The following is a 7,777-nucleotide window of genomic DNA, read 5'->3' as shown; positions in this document are numbered from 1 at the left end:
TGTATTTGGCTGATTACAAAATAAACTTATGTAGGAAAATGGAGTAGAGTGCAACAATACATACCGTAACAGGTTTGGTGCACATACTGTACTCTATTGTTTGTATGCCAATTTGGAATTCTGCCTATTGTCACACATATTGTGCAATAATGATAACAATTTTCTATTATGGAACTGTCTGTTAAGTAATTGCTAAATGTATTTAGAAATGATATAGCAGAATACAACATACCCCAATTTTAATGCTTTAAAGGGTTACTCCGGCGCAAAGACATCTTATCCCCTATCCAAAGGATAGGGGATAAGATGCCTGATCATGGGGGTCCCGCGGGTGGGGGCCCCCATGATCTTCCACACTGCACCCCGTTAGAATCAGCCCCCAGAGCGTGCTGGGCTGATTCTAACGGGGTGCGACGTGGAAGATCACGGGGTCCCCAGCAGCGGGACCCCCACGGTCGGGGATAAGATGTCTTAGCACTGGAGTACCCCTTTAACAGTCAACTTCAAGGGATTCAAGATTCTGTATATCAGAACCTGCTCAGTCACGTCCTTGAATGACTTTATTGCCTACATTTTGTCACGCTGCATGATTCATGGCGGAGAACAAAGACAAAACTAAGAGCTTAAAGTATTCCTGTATCCATAGCGACAGTGGGAGGGACAACCCTGCAGCTGACTAACATACAGTGCAATAGCTTCAAAGTTACCCACTGTATTTCATGGGAAGAACCATAAGATCGAGCTGGACCCACAGATGAACTAAGGATGAAACCAGTTTTTTTCTAACCTAATGAAACTCACATCCCAACCAGGATAAAGTGTGAGTTTATTTGTGTACTGTCCTTGGCTGCACTCCGTCTTTTCTAGCATGCATTCTGCAGATATTTACATGTATATAAGTGTAAAAAGTTTTCACTTTCTAGAAAAGGTTAACCACAGGGGAAAGTCAGATAGTTTGTCACTCCTCTAGGTGAGATCGATGTGTCAGCCCTTGGAGAGAACTTAGCATATGTTTATTTTGAAACTCAACCAATAAGACATAGATATTTTAAAATATAACTTTTACTTGGTTTTTGTAAAAAAGACAAACATCAACAGTGACAAATACAATAGATGACTGAGTAAATAATACCTAGACATACATATCCTCAGCAGTTTTCTAATTCAGATTATTTTTATAAGGTGAAAACTTGATATAAGCCTGTTGGCTTGTTATAGGGAGGGAAGAGGGGTACAGGTAAGTGCCCTAGACAATTAAATGTCCCTACCTATCCTAGACAACATTCCCTAAGTAATATAAGTGTGGATAGGGGAAGGATATATATAAACCACAGTCAAATGAACATCAAAGTGGTAATGACATGTGCAGAATTTCTCATACTTCTTATCCTACGCGTTTCTCCCATCTCATATAAATGGGTTCATCAGGGTGGAAGGAGAAATTATGAACAAGAACCAGATAATGTTAAGCAATGTTCTGAAGAAAAGATAGAAGAAAATGATTTAAAAAAAAGATGGTCATTAACGGTCACTGTCACAAAGTCAGGTCAGTCACCAATGGTCCTGGAAGAATAGATGTGGTGGGGGAGTATATTGTTCATATACAAATACATGTACAAAATATAAGATACAATATTAGCAATATGTAGTCAAAGCACCAACACTTTAAGATACTAAGATTAACACATATATATCAAGGTTGATGAATATGTCATTCTGGTGGCAACCTTATATAGTGGAAGTCAAATGGCTAAGAGATATACAATCAAGGTTGAAGATGGTTCAGGGACTACTTTATAGGTGACTACCCCACCAATCGGAGTCTTCAAAAAGTCGGTGGATGTCCACGACATATGACAAAATTTTGGACCATGATGCGGTGGAATTGCCTCTTAGAGGACCCAGATAGCTGGAAAGCCTATAAAAGGTATGGGCCAGTGTAATTTGATAGAAATTACGGCTCTCCTTAGAAGACCGGGTGATATAACAGATGAGTGCCCGGTGATGGATGGAGGGCAAGCGCTGATAATGCAGGTAGATGATGGTGGTGACCAGCTCCAACGGATATCTTATATTTTATACATTTATTTGTATATGAACAATAGACTCCCCCACCACATCTATTCTTCCAGGACCATTGGTGACTGACCTGACTTTGTGACAGTGACCGTTAATGACCATCTTTTTTATCATTTTCTTCTATCTTTTCTTCAGCACATTGCTTAACATTATCTGGTTCTTGTTCTTGTTCATAATTTCTCCTTCCACCCTGATGAACCCATTTATATGAGATGGGAGAAATACGTAGGATAAGAAGTATGAGAAATTCTGCACATGTCATTACCACTTTGATGTTCATTTGACTGTGGTTTATATATATCCTTCCCCTATCCACACTTATATTAGTTAGGGAACGTTGTCTAGGATAGTTAGGGACATTTATTTGTCTAGGGCACTCACCTGTACCCCTCTTCCCTCCGTATAACAAGCCAACAGGCTTATATCAAGTTTTCACCTTATAAAAAGAATCGGAATTAGAAAATTGCTGAGGATATGTATGTCTAGGTATTATTTACTCAGTCATCTATTGTATTTGTCACTGTTGATGTTGTTTGTCTTTTTTATAAAAACCAAGTAAAAGTTATATTTTAAAATATCTATGTCTTTTTGGTTGAGTTTCAAAATAAACACTTTCTAGAAAAGGTACAATGGAGCTTCTGTGAGTCATCATTATCATTAGAGGATATACAGTGATTTCTGTCCAAACAAAAACATCTATTTGAGAAAACCAACCCTTTTCCAGACCAGAGTTTATTTGAATTATTTTTAGCATACCTTAAATTATGCATGTTTCCATTTTCTTAGAGAAGTCCCCATAGAGGATCAAGTGTTGATATTGTATGATCAACCAAAGAATACACAACAACCTAGACAGTAAATACTGTATGCATACACATCCCATGCACTTGAGAAGGATAGATAGATAGATTTAAAAAAAACTGTCCAAGGTGAGCGGCACTTCCCTCAAGGTAAAGGTTGGTGCAAGCAGTCTAAAGCCCAGGTCAGGAGCCTTGAAATATCCACAAAAGAAAGGTGGACTGCAGCACACAAAGTATGGTGAAGTCAAGTAGCTTCATTCCCTTCCAGAAAGAGCAACGTTTCAGCCGCCCATGCGGCTGAAACGTTGCTCTTTCTGGAATGGAATAAAGCTACTTGACTTCACCATACTTTGTGTGCTGCAGTCCACCTTTCTTTTGTAGATAGATAGGTAGGTAGGTAGATAGATAAATAGATAGATAGATAGTGATAGATAGATATGAGATAGATAGATAGATAGATAGATAGATAGATAGATAGATAGATAGATAGATAGATAGATAGATAGATAATCCAATAACTTGAATCAACGAATGTGCTTCTGGATTCTTTAGTTTGGATTATTTATACAGTCTGCGACTGGAACTGGAACCACCCACTTGCACCCCGGGACTCTAGTACTATTACTGTGGTTTTGCTGCCTACCCCCTAGATAGATAGATAGAAGGAAGTTGGCATTTCTGCCTATAAACCATCTCTAAGATTAGCAGTACTTTAGGGGCTGCATGATGCTTGGACTGAGACAAGATGTTAAACACACACAATGAAACACCTTACCTTCAAGCCCCCATTGCATTATTTTGAATTCCCTAATAGTGACAAGTAACCAACAGTGAATAAAATATTTCCCATTTTATTTGTTCAATTATTCATATAGCTATGTCTCTACAATACAGGAAATGTTATAGCCTTGTACATATCAAAATCAAAGTAATATAACCTTTAGCGCTGTAGAAGGTATGCAATGATACAACATACATATACTACACAGTGGCAAACCTTGTATCTTAACTCTATTTGTAGCTGCTGTAACATTGTGAAACAATGCATGTGCAGAGTGTTAATTATTTAGCACAGTATCCTCTATTTGCAAGCTGGATACTTTGTTACTTGCTTCTTTGTTTCCTAGTAACATAAATCTTTGTTGAAATCTTATACATTCAGGTAGCCAGTGTACTGCCAACAATGTGTCCAAGAATGGAGGACTGAGCTTTAGTAACATTCATGTGCAATGTGACTAGGGAAGTTTAGCGTTTGATCAGTACACTAATATAAATATTTCAGAAATGATTAGAAAGTTCAATGTCTCATAACATGCAGACACTCTTAAGGGGTAGATAAGACATGTCTACAAACATCCACAATCATGTTGTACAGCTGGGAGAGGCAAATCTTCATAAAGGGGAGTAGGTTTGGAACAAGAGCAACAATGGGTAGGGTTTCCTTAAAGGGGTACTTTTTTTTAAATCAACTAATGCCACAAAGTTAAACAGATTTGCAAATGAGTGCATGAGAAGACAAAGAAAAAGATTTGTAAATGACTTCTATTTAAACATCTTAATCCTTCCAGTACATATCAGCAGCTGTATACTACAGAGGAAGTTGTATTTCTTTCTGGTGTTCTTTTCCTTCTGACCACAGAATGGTGCTCTCTGCTGACACCTCTGTCTGTATCAGGAACTGTCCAGAGCAGGAGAGGTTTTCTATGGGGATTTGCTTGCACTCTGGACAGTTCCTGACATGGACAGAGGTGTCAGCAGAGGGCACTATGGTCAGACTGAAAAGAATTCCAGAAAGAAATATGGGGGGGGATTTATCAAAACCTGTGCAGAGGAAAAGTGGGGCAGTTGCCCATGGCAACCAATCAGATTGCTTCTTTCATTTTTGAAGAGACCTGTGAAAAATGAAAGAAGCGATCTGATTGGTTGCCATGAGCAACTGCACCACTCCTCCTCTACACGTTTTCATAAATCTTCCCCTATAACTTCCTCTAGGGCATACAGCAGCTGACAAGTACAGGAAGGATTACAATTTTTAAATAGAAGAAATTTACAAACCTGTTTAACTTTCTGGCGCCAGTTGATTTAAAAAATAAAAATTTCCAACGGAGTGCCCCTTTAACCCCTTAAGAACACATGACGTACTGGAACGTCATGTGTCCACTTCCGATCTATAACGCGGGGCCACGGCGTGGCCCCTAGTCATAGCGGGTCGGGCCCGTCGCTAATAGCGCGCGGCATTGATTGCTGTGCCGCATGCTATTAACCCTTTAGACGCGGCGTTCAAAGTTGAACGCTGCGTCTAAAGTGAAACCGAAAGCATGCCGGCTAGCTCAGTGGGCTGTTCGGGATAGCCGCGGCGAAATCACGGCATCCTGAACAGCTTACAGGACAGCGGGAGGGCCCCTACCTGCCTCCTCGCTGTCCGATCGCCGAATGACTGCTCAGTGCCTGAGATCCAGGCATGAGCAGTCAAGCGGCAGAATCATCGATCACTGGTTTCCTATGAGAAACCAGTGATCAATGATAAAGATCAGTGTGTGCAGTGTTATAGGTCCCTATGGGACCTATAACACTGCAGAAAAAAAAAGTGAAAAAAAATGTGAATAAACATCATTTAACCCCTTCCCTATTAAAAGTTTGAATCACCCCCCTTTTCCCATAAAAAAAAACACAGTGTAAATAAAAATAAACATATATGGTATCATCACATGCGGAAATGTCCGAATTCTAAAAATCTATCGTTAATTAAACTGCACGGTCAATGGCGTGCGCGCAAAAAAATTCCAAAGTCCAAAATAGTGCATTTTTGGTCACTTTTTATTTCATGAAAAAATGAATAAAAAGTGATCAATAAGTCCTTTCAATGCTAAAATGGTACCGCTAAAAACTTCAGATCACGGCACAAAAAATGAGCCCTCATTCCGCCCCATATACGTAAATAAAAGAGTTATAGGGGTCAGAAGATGACAATTTTAAGCGTATAAATTTTCCTGCATGAAGTTATGACTTTTTCCAGAAGTTCAACAAAATCAAACCTATACAAGTAGGGTATCATTTTAACCGTATGGACCTACAGAATAAATATCATGTGTCATTTTTACTGAAAAATGTACTACGTAGAAACGGAAGCCCCCAAAAGTTACAAAATGGCGTTTTTTTTTTTTCAATTTTGTCTCACAATTATTATTTTTTTCTGTTTCACTGTAGATTTTTGGGCACAATGACTGACGTCATTACAAAGTAGAATTGGTGGCGCAAAAAATAAGCCATAATATGGATTTTTAGGTGCAAAATTTAAAGAGTTATGATTTTTTAAAGGCAAGGAGCAAAAAACGAAAATGCAAAAACGGAAAAAACCCCGGTCCTTAAGGGGTTAAGTACAGAAAATACTGTAAAATGTACTGGTCTTCTGCTATCAGCCTTCCCCCTTCTGTTGAAACAGCTATGCTGCAATGAATAAGTGCCCAGTTCTCTCAGTAATTAAGCAAAGGGGTTGTATTAGCTCTTTGCCAGATCAGTAAGGAAGCAGTCAGGGCAGCCCAACAATGCAGGATCACCCTGGCTGTGGATGCAGACACTTTTTTTTGCAAAATTTTTTATTGCTAAAAAAAAATGCATGCTATAGTCCAAAAATATGGTCACATTTTTATACATAAGTAAAACATATGTATAAAAATATGTTTAAATTGCTGTTTTATTGAAACAATAATACAATTTGCTTTGTATGTGACCAGTAATCCATAGATTAGAGGTATCAAACATGAATTCAAATAGTTAAACAATAGTGTACTTGCCTGGATAAAAATAAAGGTAATCCTAGAAAAATTAGGAAATCATTTGACATTAAGGACATGTTAAATTAAAGTGTGTCCTGCAATAAGCATCACAGGTGTATCCAAACTTGTGAACAGTCAGTTGCCTATCTACAGGGTTAAACATAGTCAATGTGCTGTTTGGTATCATGGAGGGACATTTATCAATGTTTGCTTATGGATTCCTTTTTTTAGTACTTTTTTCTTTACTTTTTTTTTTTTTGCTTATGTGTGATTTATTTATCAACTGGTTTCAGCCTGTTGATAATTTTCTTTCACGTAAGCAATTTTTTCTTTTTTACTTTGGTGGTAGCTTTATCTGCTCCGTGTTTGAGCTGGAATAAATTTAGTAAATTTTTAACCTTGTTGCGACTTTTTTTTTGAGCAGTTGCGACTGTCGCAGTTAATAAATACTAGACTACCCGTAGTCCATTTTAAAATTATTACTACGTAGTTAAGTTTTGGAAAACTTGCTTTTCTCGCTTTCCAGTCAAAATGTCGCACGAAAAATCGCGTAGTCGCAGGTGCGACATTTTTGCAACATTTTTAGTAAAAAATGTAACTAAATTGCTTGATAAATGTCTGTGTCACGATGCCGGCTGGCAGGAGGTGGATCCTCTGTGCCAGAGAGGGATAGCGAGGACCGTGCTAGTGGACCGGTTCTAAGACACTACTGGTTTTCACCAGAGCCCGCCGCAAAGCGGGATGGTCTTGCTGCGGCGGTAGTGACCAGGTCGTATCCACTAGCAACGGCTCACCTCTCTGGCTGCTGAAGATAGGCGAGGTACAAGGGAGTAGGCAGAAGCAAAGTCGGACGTAGCAGAAGGTCGGGGGCAGGCGGCAAGGTTCGTAGTCAGGGGAGATAGCAGAAGTTCTGGTACACAGGCTTTAAACACACAAAACGCTTTCACTAGGCACAAGGGCAACAAGATCCGGCAAGGAAGTGCATGGGAGGAGGATAGAAATAGTCAGGGACCAGGTGGAAGCCAATTAAGCTAATTGGGCCAGGCACCAATCATTGGTGCACTGGCCCTTTAAGTCTCAGGGAGCTGGCGCGCGCGCGCCCTAGAGAGCGGAGCCGCGCGC

General features: G+C 39.4%; 1 protein-coding gene across 1 annotated transcript in view; it reads left to right on the top strand.

Moving 5' to 3' along the window:
- Positions 1-696: 696 nt before the first annotated feature.
- MINDY4B (MINDY family member 4B) overlaps positions 697-7,777 on the top strand; it is a 167,970-nt gene continuing 160,889 nt past the window's right edge. Inside the window, exon 1 of the transcript XR_008891106.1 lies at positions 697-820. The gene's annotated coding sequence lies outside the window, so the exon portion shown is untranslated. The remainder of the gene's footprint in view (positions 821-7,777) is intronic.

The sequence above is a fragment of the Hyla sarda genome, chromosome 3, assembly GCF_029499605.1.
Source record: "Hyla sarda isolate aHylSar1 chromosome 3, aHylSar1.hap1, whole genome shotgun sequence".
NCBI lineage: Eukaryota > Metazoa > Chordata > Amphibia > Anura > Hylidae > Hyla > Hyla sarda.
Note: the sequence above shows the minus strand (reverse complement) of the source record. Positions and strands in the feature narration are given on the sequence as shown.